The following is a 10,756-nucleotide window of genomic DNA, read 5'->3' as shown; positions in this document are numbered from 1 at the left end:
ATTTAAGGTCATGCATACTGATTTAGGACAAACTATAAAATGGAAAATATATGCAAATTCATAATTATTATATAACTTAAAAAATTACAAAAATGGCACATAATATGAAACACATACCATGAAAGTGTATTGGCTTTCCACCAAGTAAGCTGTTGACTGCTCACCCAACGCGAATGCAACAGGTGGTGTGCTTGCTTTCACACATTTATAGCTTAGATTAACTTAAGCTAATTAAATAAGATTGGAGCTAAGCTAGTATACTTTAATAATCATTTTATTCTAATTATTTGATTCTGAATCAAAATCCAATTAAAATTACATAAAATTCTAAATAACACATAAACGGAGTTAATTTCGCGTTCGGATCCCGATAAGGCTTTTCAATTCGCATAATAAAACAGAATTACAGACAGATATTTCTACGACATATAACACATATAACACACAATTATATTTCCATCATAATTACTTATTAAACATTCTTAAGTAAGGTTTATTAGCTAATCACAGATCGGAGTTGTTACAGAACCATACAATGATCTTTCTTGAGATATTTCCATGCATGAGTTTTATGTACATAGCATTGTTCATTTATTAATGGGTAAATTACTCCTACACCTCTGAGGTTTAGATTTAATACATATTATCCTTTGTCGTTTGGGAAATTACACTAACCCTCTATCACTATAATTATTTAAACATAATGAAGATACTGAACTCATGCACTCTTTCTTTTCTTAATTTGCTTTACTTTTTCCGTATATTTTTTTTTTCCTTTACTTTTTTTTTTTCAATGTAATTTCTTTTGTTTTTCTATTAGGAGTTGTTGCCTTTTACATACGTAGCGGGTTTGTGAAATGAGACTATTAACTATAGGGGTAAGAATGTAATTTTCAAAATGTCAGTAGTGAAATGTAATTAGATCAAATCTCAAGAGGTGTCAGTGTAATTTACCCTTTATTTTAATTAGTTAAAAAACAATAAATGACCCATCTAATATATTTTGTAATTTTTTTTTTTGAAAAAAAACGTCACCTAAATAATATTATATGATATTCAAAAACAACCTAAGAATTGTTTTAAAAATAGTAGATAGGATTTGAAGCAAAGATATAAAAAAGCGAAAACATTTAAGGTCATGCATACTGATTTAGGACAAACTATAAAATGGAAAATATATGCAAATTCACAATTATTATATAACTTAAAAAATTACAAAAATGGCACATAATATGAAACATATACCATGAATGTGTATTGGCTTTCCACCAAGTAAGCTGTTGACTGCTCACCCAACTCGAATGCAACAGGTTGTGTTCTTGCCCCTTAAGATGTCAACAGACTGCTATATGCATTTAAGGAGGTAGTTGCTGAGGAAATAACTGTACTATGTTATTTAGGGGTGGGCGTGGGTCGGTTGCGGCCACAGAACCTTTAATCCGCCATCCGTCTGCTAGATTGGCGGATTGGAGAAAATCAATCCGCATCCGTCCGCCAATCCGGCGGTTTGGCAGATGGATGCGAATCGGTTTGGCGGTTTACAATTTTATAAATTTTTAACATAATTTAACTTGTGCACTTCCTCAAAAAAAAAAAAAAGAAAAAAAAAAGAAAGAAAATATTACAGTCAATGAATTAAAAAAATATTACAATCACTGTATGCCTTATCTAAAGAAAGAAAGTTTAAAACTTTAGAATATCACGATCACTGCATGCCTCATCTACATATTACAATCACAGTATGATTCATCCACATAAAGTATTACAATCTGTGATTCTTAAAATATAATAACAATTCAAACCACCAAAACCATGAACAGAACAATAGTAGAGATTGTATGTCTCTGTATTGTTACGTCTATATATGTTTTTGAAAACAAAAACCAACTAGCATATATCATATTTTCTATTTATTATTTGTAGAATTAGATTTAAAAACCAAAAAATATAGATAAATAATACGTTTATTTTTTTCAATTCAAAAAATATATTCAAGTTGAAATTTTTTTTTCAACAGAATATTTAAACTATTTTTCAATTGAAAATACAAACATAATATTTAAACAAATTGAAATCACAAAGTCTTATAAATTACTAGGGGTGCTCGCGATTTGGCGGTTTGGCGGTTCGGTTGCGGCCAAAGAAATCTCAAATCCGCCATCCGTCCGCCAAATTGGCGGATTGGAGAAAATCAATCCGCAACCGTCCGTTCGTCATCACGCATCCATCCAAAATGCAGCGGATCGGATCGGTTCGGTCGGTTTTGACGTATCGATATATCCGCTGCTCACCCCTAATGTTATTGTTAGGATTAGGACACGGGTCGGTATTGATATTGAGCCATATGTACCTAATTAGAATTAGGTAACACGGTTAAGAAATTTTTCATGTAATCAACTATGAAAAATAATCTTTCTTGGAGGATTTCCTCCGGTCCAGGTTTTGGGTTAGAGGATACTGTTTTGATCTATAGGGCCTATCACGGATCTTATTTCGATAATTTAAATTGTATCTTTTTGTTGGATAATTTGTATATTTCGTTCACACAAAAAATTAAATCGATCCGATAATTATAACTTGTTTAATTTTTCACTAAAAAATAGAAAATAATTGTGTTTTGAAAAATAAACCATATACTTTTTTAGTAACAAACATAATAAATTGAACAAATTACAGTTATTTGATCGATTTAATTTTTTTTGTGGACGAAATATACAAAGTGCCCAGCAAAATGAATGGTTTGGATTATCAAAACGGGACCGTAGTGGGCTCCATGGACCCAAACAACACCCTTCAATCTAAAATCTATATTTCGTCTACAAAAAAAAAAATTAGGTCGATTCGATAATTGTAACTTGTTCATTTTTTCACTAAAAAAATAGATAATAATTGTATTTTTAAAAATAAACAATACATTTTTTTAGTAACAAATATAATAAATTAAACAAATTATAATTATCGGATCGACTTAGGGTTAGTTTGGGGTGTCCTAAAAAAGTGTACTTTTTGTCTTTTTACGAAAAGATATGCAGAAAAGTAGAGAGGTGATGTGATGGAAAAAAGATAAAAAGATAAAAAGATTGATTATATAAGTTATGCCAAACGAGGCCTTAATTTTTTTTGTGGACGAAATACACGAAATGCCCGACAAAATGAACTATTCGGATTATTAAAATGGGGCCCGTAGCGAGTCCCATAGACCCAAATAGGACCCTCTAGTCTAGATTTTGGACTGGAGGGTGTTGTTTGGGTCCATGAGACCCACCACGGGGATCTGTACTGAAGAGTGTTGTTTGTGTCCACGGGGCTCATTACGGGTTTCGTTTCAATGATTCGAACCGTTCATTTCGGAAAACACTTTGTGTATTTGGTTCCCAAAAAAATTAGATCGGTCCGATAACTGTAACTTATTTAATTTTTTATTAAAAAGTAGACAATAATTATGTTTCTAAAAAGAAACCATACATTTAGTGTCAAACATAATAAATTAAACAAATTACAATTATCAAATTAATCTAATTTTTTTTTAAATAAATTATATAAAATACTTAACAAAATAAATCATCCAAATTATTAAAATAAAACTTGTAACGAGTCCTATTAACCTGAATAGTTCAAAGTTTAGACGAAAAGAGATCCTCCTCAAACCGTCGGCACCAATTATAAACCGAGTTGTGAAAAAAGAATTTTATTGCAATCAAACCAGTCTTATCTCGAAGGAGCTCAGAACTGATATGTATTATGACTTTTTATGGGTAAATTACACTTTTGTCTCATTTTTATGTCTGGTCATTTTTATGTCTGGTCATCTTTGTTTTTACTTTAACTCTTATTATTACTTTTTTCCTTTCTATTTTGACCCTTCATGATTCAAAATTTTTTTATTTTATTTTTAAAGTTAATTTTTGTTTAAAATTAAATAAAAAATACCACGTTAACTATTACATGACATAAAAAATATATTATTATATTAGTGTTTAAATTTGTGTTAAAGGCGTGAGTTATATTATAATATTTTTATGTTGCATAGTTGTCAATATATCATTTTTTATTTAATTTTGAACATAAATTAACTTTTAGAATAAATTGAAAAAAACTTAAAATATGAAAGACCAAAATAAAAGCAAAAAATTTAAGAATCAAAATGGAAAAATTATCAAACATCAAAAGATAAAGTGTAATTTAGGTTTCGTTTGGGAAGCCATGGTTTGAGCTTTTTTGGCTATTTTAGCCACAAAAAACAAAATAGGCTATTTTAGCCATAACAAACAAAACATCACATCCAACCCATAATCATTACATTCTTTTCTTACAAAAAAAGTCAAAAAAGTCAAAAAGTCCTTCTCAAACTAAGCTTTTAAGCCCAGGCTAAAATAGTCAAAAAAACCAAAAAGTCAAAAAGCCAATTCACTTCCCAAACAGAGGCTTATTGAATTTTCTATTTTACTAAAAAATCATATAAATAATATCCAAATAATAATCTGAGAGTTTTTATTAATTTTCCAGACGCAGTAAAGCCTCAACATCTGACATATTTCTGTTTTTTTTTTTAAAGGACAATTCTGATCTAGAGTGGGACACCACATATATTTTACCCGTCTGGCATGTTAAAATCTATTTTTTTGCCGAGGTGGCGTAGAGCTCTAATTAGAACTTCTGCGGTACAGTTCTAATAAGCTGTCCAACAATAAAAAAAAAAAAAATAACAAAGTAAAAGACAAAAAAATGAGAAGAAAAAAACAAATTAAAATTTCATTAAAGGTCTTTTTTTAGAGGTCTAAATCATTTTTCATTTTTTTATATGCAGAACATGTTCAAACCACACATACACATATGCTATGTAACAATCCGCAAATGGTGATTGTACTAATAAAATTTAGGATGGTGTGAATAAGTTTATTTTTTGATTTTTTTATAAAATATGAGTTGAATATGAGTTGGGTTTAAAGTTATATGATAGAGAAGTGATGTGACTTGAATAGAATAGTGACTTTTTAACTTTTTGACTTTTTAGATTATGACAAATAAGATCTTAATGACTATGGCTTGGTGAAATAGGGTCATTAGTAATATTATAAACCCATTCACTACTATAAATATAGATAAAGATCACACTTTTTTAGTGTGATGTATGTTTTTTAATCACACATTTTAAGTTTTATTAAAGTGTGGTCTTTAGGAGTGTGATTAAAAATGGTCATTTTTAATCACACTTTTTAAGTGTCATTAAAAAATGCTTTCATCACATCTTTTAAGTGTGATTAATAATATTTAGATCACACCTTTTAAGTGTGATTAAAAACATTTAGATCACACCTTTTAAGTGTGGTTAAAAACATTTAGATCACACCTTTTAAGTGTGATTAAAAATATTTAGATCACACCTTTTAAGTGTGATTAAAAACTTTAGTTCACACCTTTTAAGTGTGATTAAAAACTTTAGATCACACCTTTTAAGTGTGATTAAAAACATTTAGATCACACTTTTTAAGTGTGGTTAAAAACATTTAGATCACACCTTTTAAGTGTGATTAAAAACTTTAGTTCACACCTTTTAAGTGTGATTAAAAACATTTAGATCACACCTTTTAAGTGTGATTAAAAACTTTAGATCACACCTTTTAAGTGTGATTAATAACTAATAAAACCTGTGATAAAAAAAAAAATTGACATATTTAAAGAATAATCAATATTATTTTTGCACGCGCATTTGAATAATATAATACACACTATATACTATATTTTGAATCACAACCATATATTGAATGAAATAATATCATATATTTCATAAATGAAAGTTAAATGTTTAAAAGTATATACAAAGAAATTAATAAAAAAAAAAATTAACTGTGATTACATACATTAAAAAAATAAAAATAAAAAACTTGAAAAAAGTAAGTTCTTGAATTCTTTGACCATATTTTGCATCTCTCCAAGAAATTTCTGACCTGAAAAATAAAAAAACAAATTAATTTAAAAACCGTCAGAAGCATATGAATAAACTTACTAATTAATTTATAAACTTACATTTAGATCTCACCAAAAACTGATGGTTTTATTGCACACACATGGATTTGGGACCAAATGCATCACACTAGTTTACTCTGGATATAAATATTGTTATCTTCTTTTAAGCAACAGTCCAAATAAGTGGAACCCTACTTATGAATTTCCAAACCATTTCACTATATAAATAACAATCCTTGATAAGCTGCATCTAATTGATTATGACATGTTAAAGACTAGCTCAGAGGATGGATACCTAATTCCCAGGTCCAAACACTGTATATACATACATACACAAACACACATATATGGAATATAGGTTATGATGATAGAACTATGGCAGAGTCCGCAAATAAAAATATTAAAACTCTGGAAACAGAAATGCTATATCTCCATTTAGGATTTTCATGATTAGGAAGAACAAGAAATAGAGAACTCATAACTATGCTTCTAATCAAATACCAATCTTCAGTGAACAATTGTTGGATTTAGCTAATCTTCTTTGCCCCAAATGCCAAAAACCTAATAACAAATTGGTTATATATATATATATATATTGAGATTATAAAACTAAAATCTAACTACAGAGGATTGATTTCTGACATAACATAATTAACACGAAAAAATAAATAAAGTAAAGAGAGAGAGGTGATGAATCTGTCTGTATACATAAATATATAAAATATACATATATAAATTTTTTCCCCCTCATTTTTCTTTCTTGAATCTGCCTTATACATGAATCTGCCTTATATTTTCATGAATCTGCCTTATATTTTCATTTTGGATTTCATGGTTTGATTGAATTTCATCTTCTTATCACATCTTTTATCTTCAATTTTGGATCTTCTTTTTTGTTGTGGTTTTCTGATTTAGATGGACTTGTTATCAAAGGGGTTCTGATATAGGAAATGCATTTTTCTACTTAAAATCAGCATCTCCTATTGCTTTTCTGTGGCTGTTTTCTGTTTCCAGCATTACTTTTCTTGTTTAATCCGCTTCTAGAAAATCTTCTTCAATTCAATAGGCATCTTATCCTAATACTCTAGAAATTGAACTGCATTTTCCACATCTCCTCCAAATCAGCATCTCCTTTTGTTTTTTTTCTGAATGTTTTTATGTCAACCAAGCACATAAACCAGAGAAAGCATTACACCAGAGAAAGTTTTTGTCAAGGAAATATTTTCTCCATGGATGTGAGGTCGGCACTACAACAGATCAGTCAAATACCTATTATGAATTTCCATTTTCTCCAAAAACCAAATCTCCAAAAACCCAAAGTTTTTGTCAACATTTATACTGATTGGGCCAATCTTTAAATATTTCACTATTTTCCCGTGACCTTTCGCCCCTAAATGTCAGTTTTTTTTTATTCTACCCTAGTTGATTAAGAAATTTCTACTAAATTAACATAAAAACATAATATACTAACACAGCCTACTAATCCAATAAAATAAATTAGTAGAACGCACCGAGCTGTATACCTTGACTAGGATTGATTTTGATCCACATCGATGTTTTGTCTTCATTTGCATCATATTATTCACATTAGCTAGTGATTGTTCCTACACAATTGAAACACCAATAAAAACAAGAAAATATAACATTATTAAGAAGAAACTTAATTTTTGACAATCAACATATATAAAACATTTTACCTTGAAGTTAGTCATTCACTATAATTTTTGACTATACCAGACATGGAAAGTCATTCACTATATCAGTTTTCTCCCTATCCCTTTGTATTGGTATTGAGACATAAGTTTTTAAATAATGAGTAGGAAGGGAATAAGTCAAAATGGAGTTGGGACACATTGTTCATATGGAAGAAATTAGATGGAGGCAGAAGGCAAGGGATTTATGACAGGAATATTCAGTCCTTTCACAAATTGACTAACACCCATAGGACACAAAACTATGTAAAAGTTTAGAAATTAATGGGGTGGAGAGGAGGGAGGGGATTAAGAGCGAAGTGATTCAGTTTTATGAGAGGCTTTATGCTGAGACCAATCATAAAAGGCCTCGTCTTGATGACTTGGCTTGGAGAGGCAGTTTACTGAAAAGGAAGTCATGGGAGTCTTGGAAAACTATTTTCTTTTTACTTCTATTTGAGAAGTTTAATTTAAAAAAGTCGAATTTGTAGTTTGAAAAATTATACCCAGTATAGTCCAGTATAAAAAGCACAATATTTAAGTAAAAACCATTGACAGAATTCTCACAATTTTAGGTCTCCATTTTATCATTTAGTGGCTTTGCATCACCTCTAGTAGCCAAGTTGTACTAATTTTACAGCAATAGAAATTGAGGGAAATTGAGTAATACTATTCACTTCTTTTTTTAAAATAGAGAATCATTTAGGGACATCTAAGGAAGCATGGGTTTCCAACATGACAACCCCTAGAATCAAGCAAGGGAACATTTTATACATAAAACATATATACACACTCTTCTTTGTACACTTAATTTCACATAAGTTCTATTTGAGAAGTTTTTGTTCAAACAAGCTTTTTTATTAATACAATCAAAGTAAAGAAACAAGCTAAATTTGTAATTTTACATGCTATAACCCAAAATTATAATACATTGGAAATAAGCACAATGTTTGAGTGAAGTTCATTTAATGTGTTTACATTGCAGGTTTCAATTTTACCCTTACATGGATTGGCATTATCTTTGGCCAACTAGTAGTAATTTTAGAAAGACATTGAGGGAAATTTAGTAAAACTATCCATTGACTTCTGAAAATGGAGAATAATTTAGGGACATCCAAGATGGAGCTATGAAATATATATCACATGGGAGTAAAACTGTGTTACATTAAAAGTTAAGTTGTCTTTATGAATGTATTGACATCTACTTGTAGCCAATGTTATTGTCATTTTAGCATACATTCTAGAATTCGTTTTTTAATTTTTAATTTATTTTTAAATAACCAAAATTTTTTTCTTTAAAAAAAAACAATCCTTTTTTTTTTTTTTTGTGTGTGTGTGTGTGTTGTAACGGCTGTTATATATAACATTTTTATTTCACCAAACTTTTCATCTCCTTGGTGATTTCTCACATATAACATGACAACTTTCAAATAGTCATTTACTTTATATATATATATATATATAGACATATTTAAGAAAAGCTCACAAGAAAACAATATAATATAGTAAGATCCAACCACTCAGCATTTTATCAAACACCTAAAAGGCATAAATAACATGTATATAGTTTTCTTCTCTACGGGACAATAGAAACAAAGTAGAGATATATAGAGATACCTACACAAACATAACCAGCCAAAGACAACAAAGAGAAACAAAGACAAGCAATCATCATACACATAACACAAATCATCTTGATATGAAGACACGATTTTGGGTATATGTTAATATTTAGATACATACAAACATGTGCAAACATCACAGAGAGACGAGGAAGAGAATCACCCTATACGAATTTTCTATCCAACAAAAACCTAGCAAAAATCTTGAACAAAAAGAATGGTCAAAGTAAAATAGGAGCCATTAGAAGTAAAAATCAAAATTACCTGAAAAATTGGCAATGGCAACAAAATCATAATTTTTCGATCAAAACCCCCAATTAAAAACCCTAAATTTTCAATTTAAAACTTAACTTCTCAAAACTTTTTTCCCCCCCCAAATCACTAGACATAAACATGAAATAGAACAAATGGTGATAGAAAAATCTGAACAAAATTTCAAAAGAAACAGAAAAATCTACCGTCGTTCAATCAACACCTCTTGACATGGTGGTTTCGAAACCCTAGCTTCGTAGAGAGAGAGAGAGAGAGAGAGAGAGAAGCAGCAGCAGTTTACCATAAAAAGAAAGATAATCTGCAATAGAGAGATGAAATCGAAATCGATGAGAAGAGATGATCAAAATCGAAATAGAAATCGAAAGCAAAACAAAAGAAAAATGAGTGATCACTTTAATAGAAATCAACAAAGACAAGAGGAAGGAAAGGAGGAAGCAATGTACCAGGAAACCCTTCTTCGATGAGACGAACCCTTCTCCTGATTTACCCCGGCAATATTTGCTTCCATCACATTCAATCTCTCTCTAATTTCTTCCATCTATTTAGAAGGGGAACCAGAATGTTCCACCGTCTTAATCGCAAACGCACACAGTGCTTCACACGCACAGTTATCAAGCCCTAGATCGCCCAAACAATTCTGAGTAAAAACCACCAAATTTTCATCATCAATGGTAACAATAGCTACAGACATCAGGAAATCAATGAGCAATTGAAACCCTAGAAGACAACGTTTTCTAGAGAGCTTCTCTCTCTAACCCATCTTTTGAATTTAACTTAAATGGAAGTCCATTCTATTCTCCCTTTTGATGAAACCCTCTGGGTTTGTTTTCATTAGAAGCCAAAGCCTTGTATTTTGATTTTTTTTTTTTTTTTTTTTTTTTGGGGTGGGCTGAAGAGCTAGGGCTTGTGATTTTATTTTATTTTAAATTTTTTGGTATTCTATTCTGATTAGAGGAACACAAAATAGTTATTTTGGAAAAAAAAATTTCTAATATATATATATTTTGGTGATTGGCACCCAAAATTTCATATTGGCGCTTTTTTTTTTTGTTTTTTAAATCCTACAATTCACGACATGCACTGTGCGTCATAAAAAAGTAATATTTTTAATGGTAGGCGATGTGTGCGTCATAAAAAGTGCAATACTTTTAACGGCAGGTGTTATGTACGCCGTGAAAAGTATTCACTTTTCACGGCTGGCGT

The 10,756-nt window shown here is 29.9% G+C and overlaps 1 long non-coding RNA gene across 1 annotated transcript; it reads right to left on the bottom strand.

Moving 5' to 3' along the window:
• Nucleotides 1–5,761: 5,761 nt before the first annotated feature.
• LOC145795438 (uncharacterized) lies at nt 5,762–10,518 on the bottom strand. The gene is made up of 4 exons (XR_014336392.1): nt 9,997–10,518; nt 9,739–9,851; nt 7,491–7,571; nt 5,762–5,948 (listed from the first exon to the last, which is right to left on the bottom strand). It is a non-coding gene; the product is annotated as an uncharacterized LOC145795438 (long non-coding RNA).
• Between the last annotated feature and the right edge of the window lie 238 nt (nt 10,519–10,756).

The sequence above is a fragment of the Camellia sinensis genome, chromosome 7 (genome assembly GCF_055761805.1).
Source record: "Camellia sinensis isolate YWXY chromosome 7, ASM5576180v1, whole genome shotgun sequence".
NCBI classification, from domain to species: domain Eukaryota; kingdom Viridiplantae; phylum Streptophyta; class Magnoliopsida; order Ericales; family Theaceae; genus Camellia; species Camellia sinensis.
Note: the sequence above shows the minus strand (reverse complement) of the source record. Positions and strands in the feature narration are given on the sequence as shown.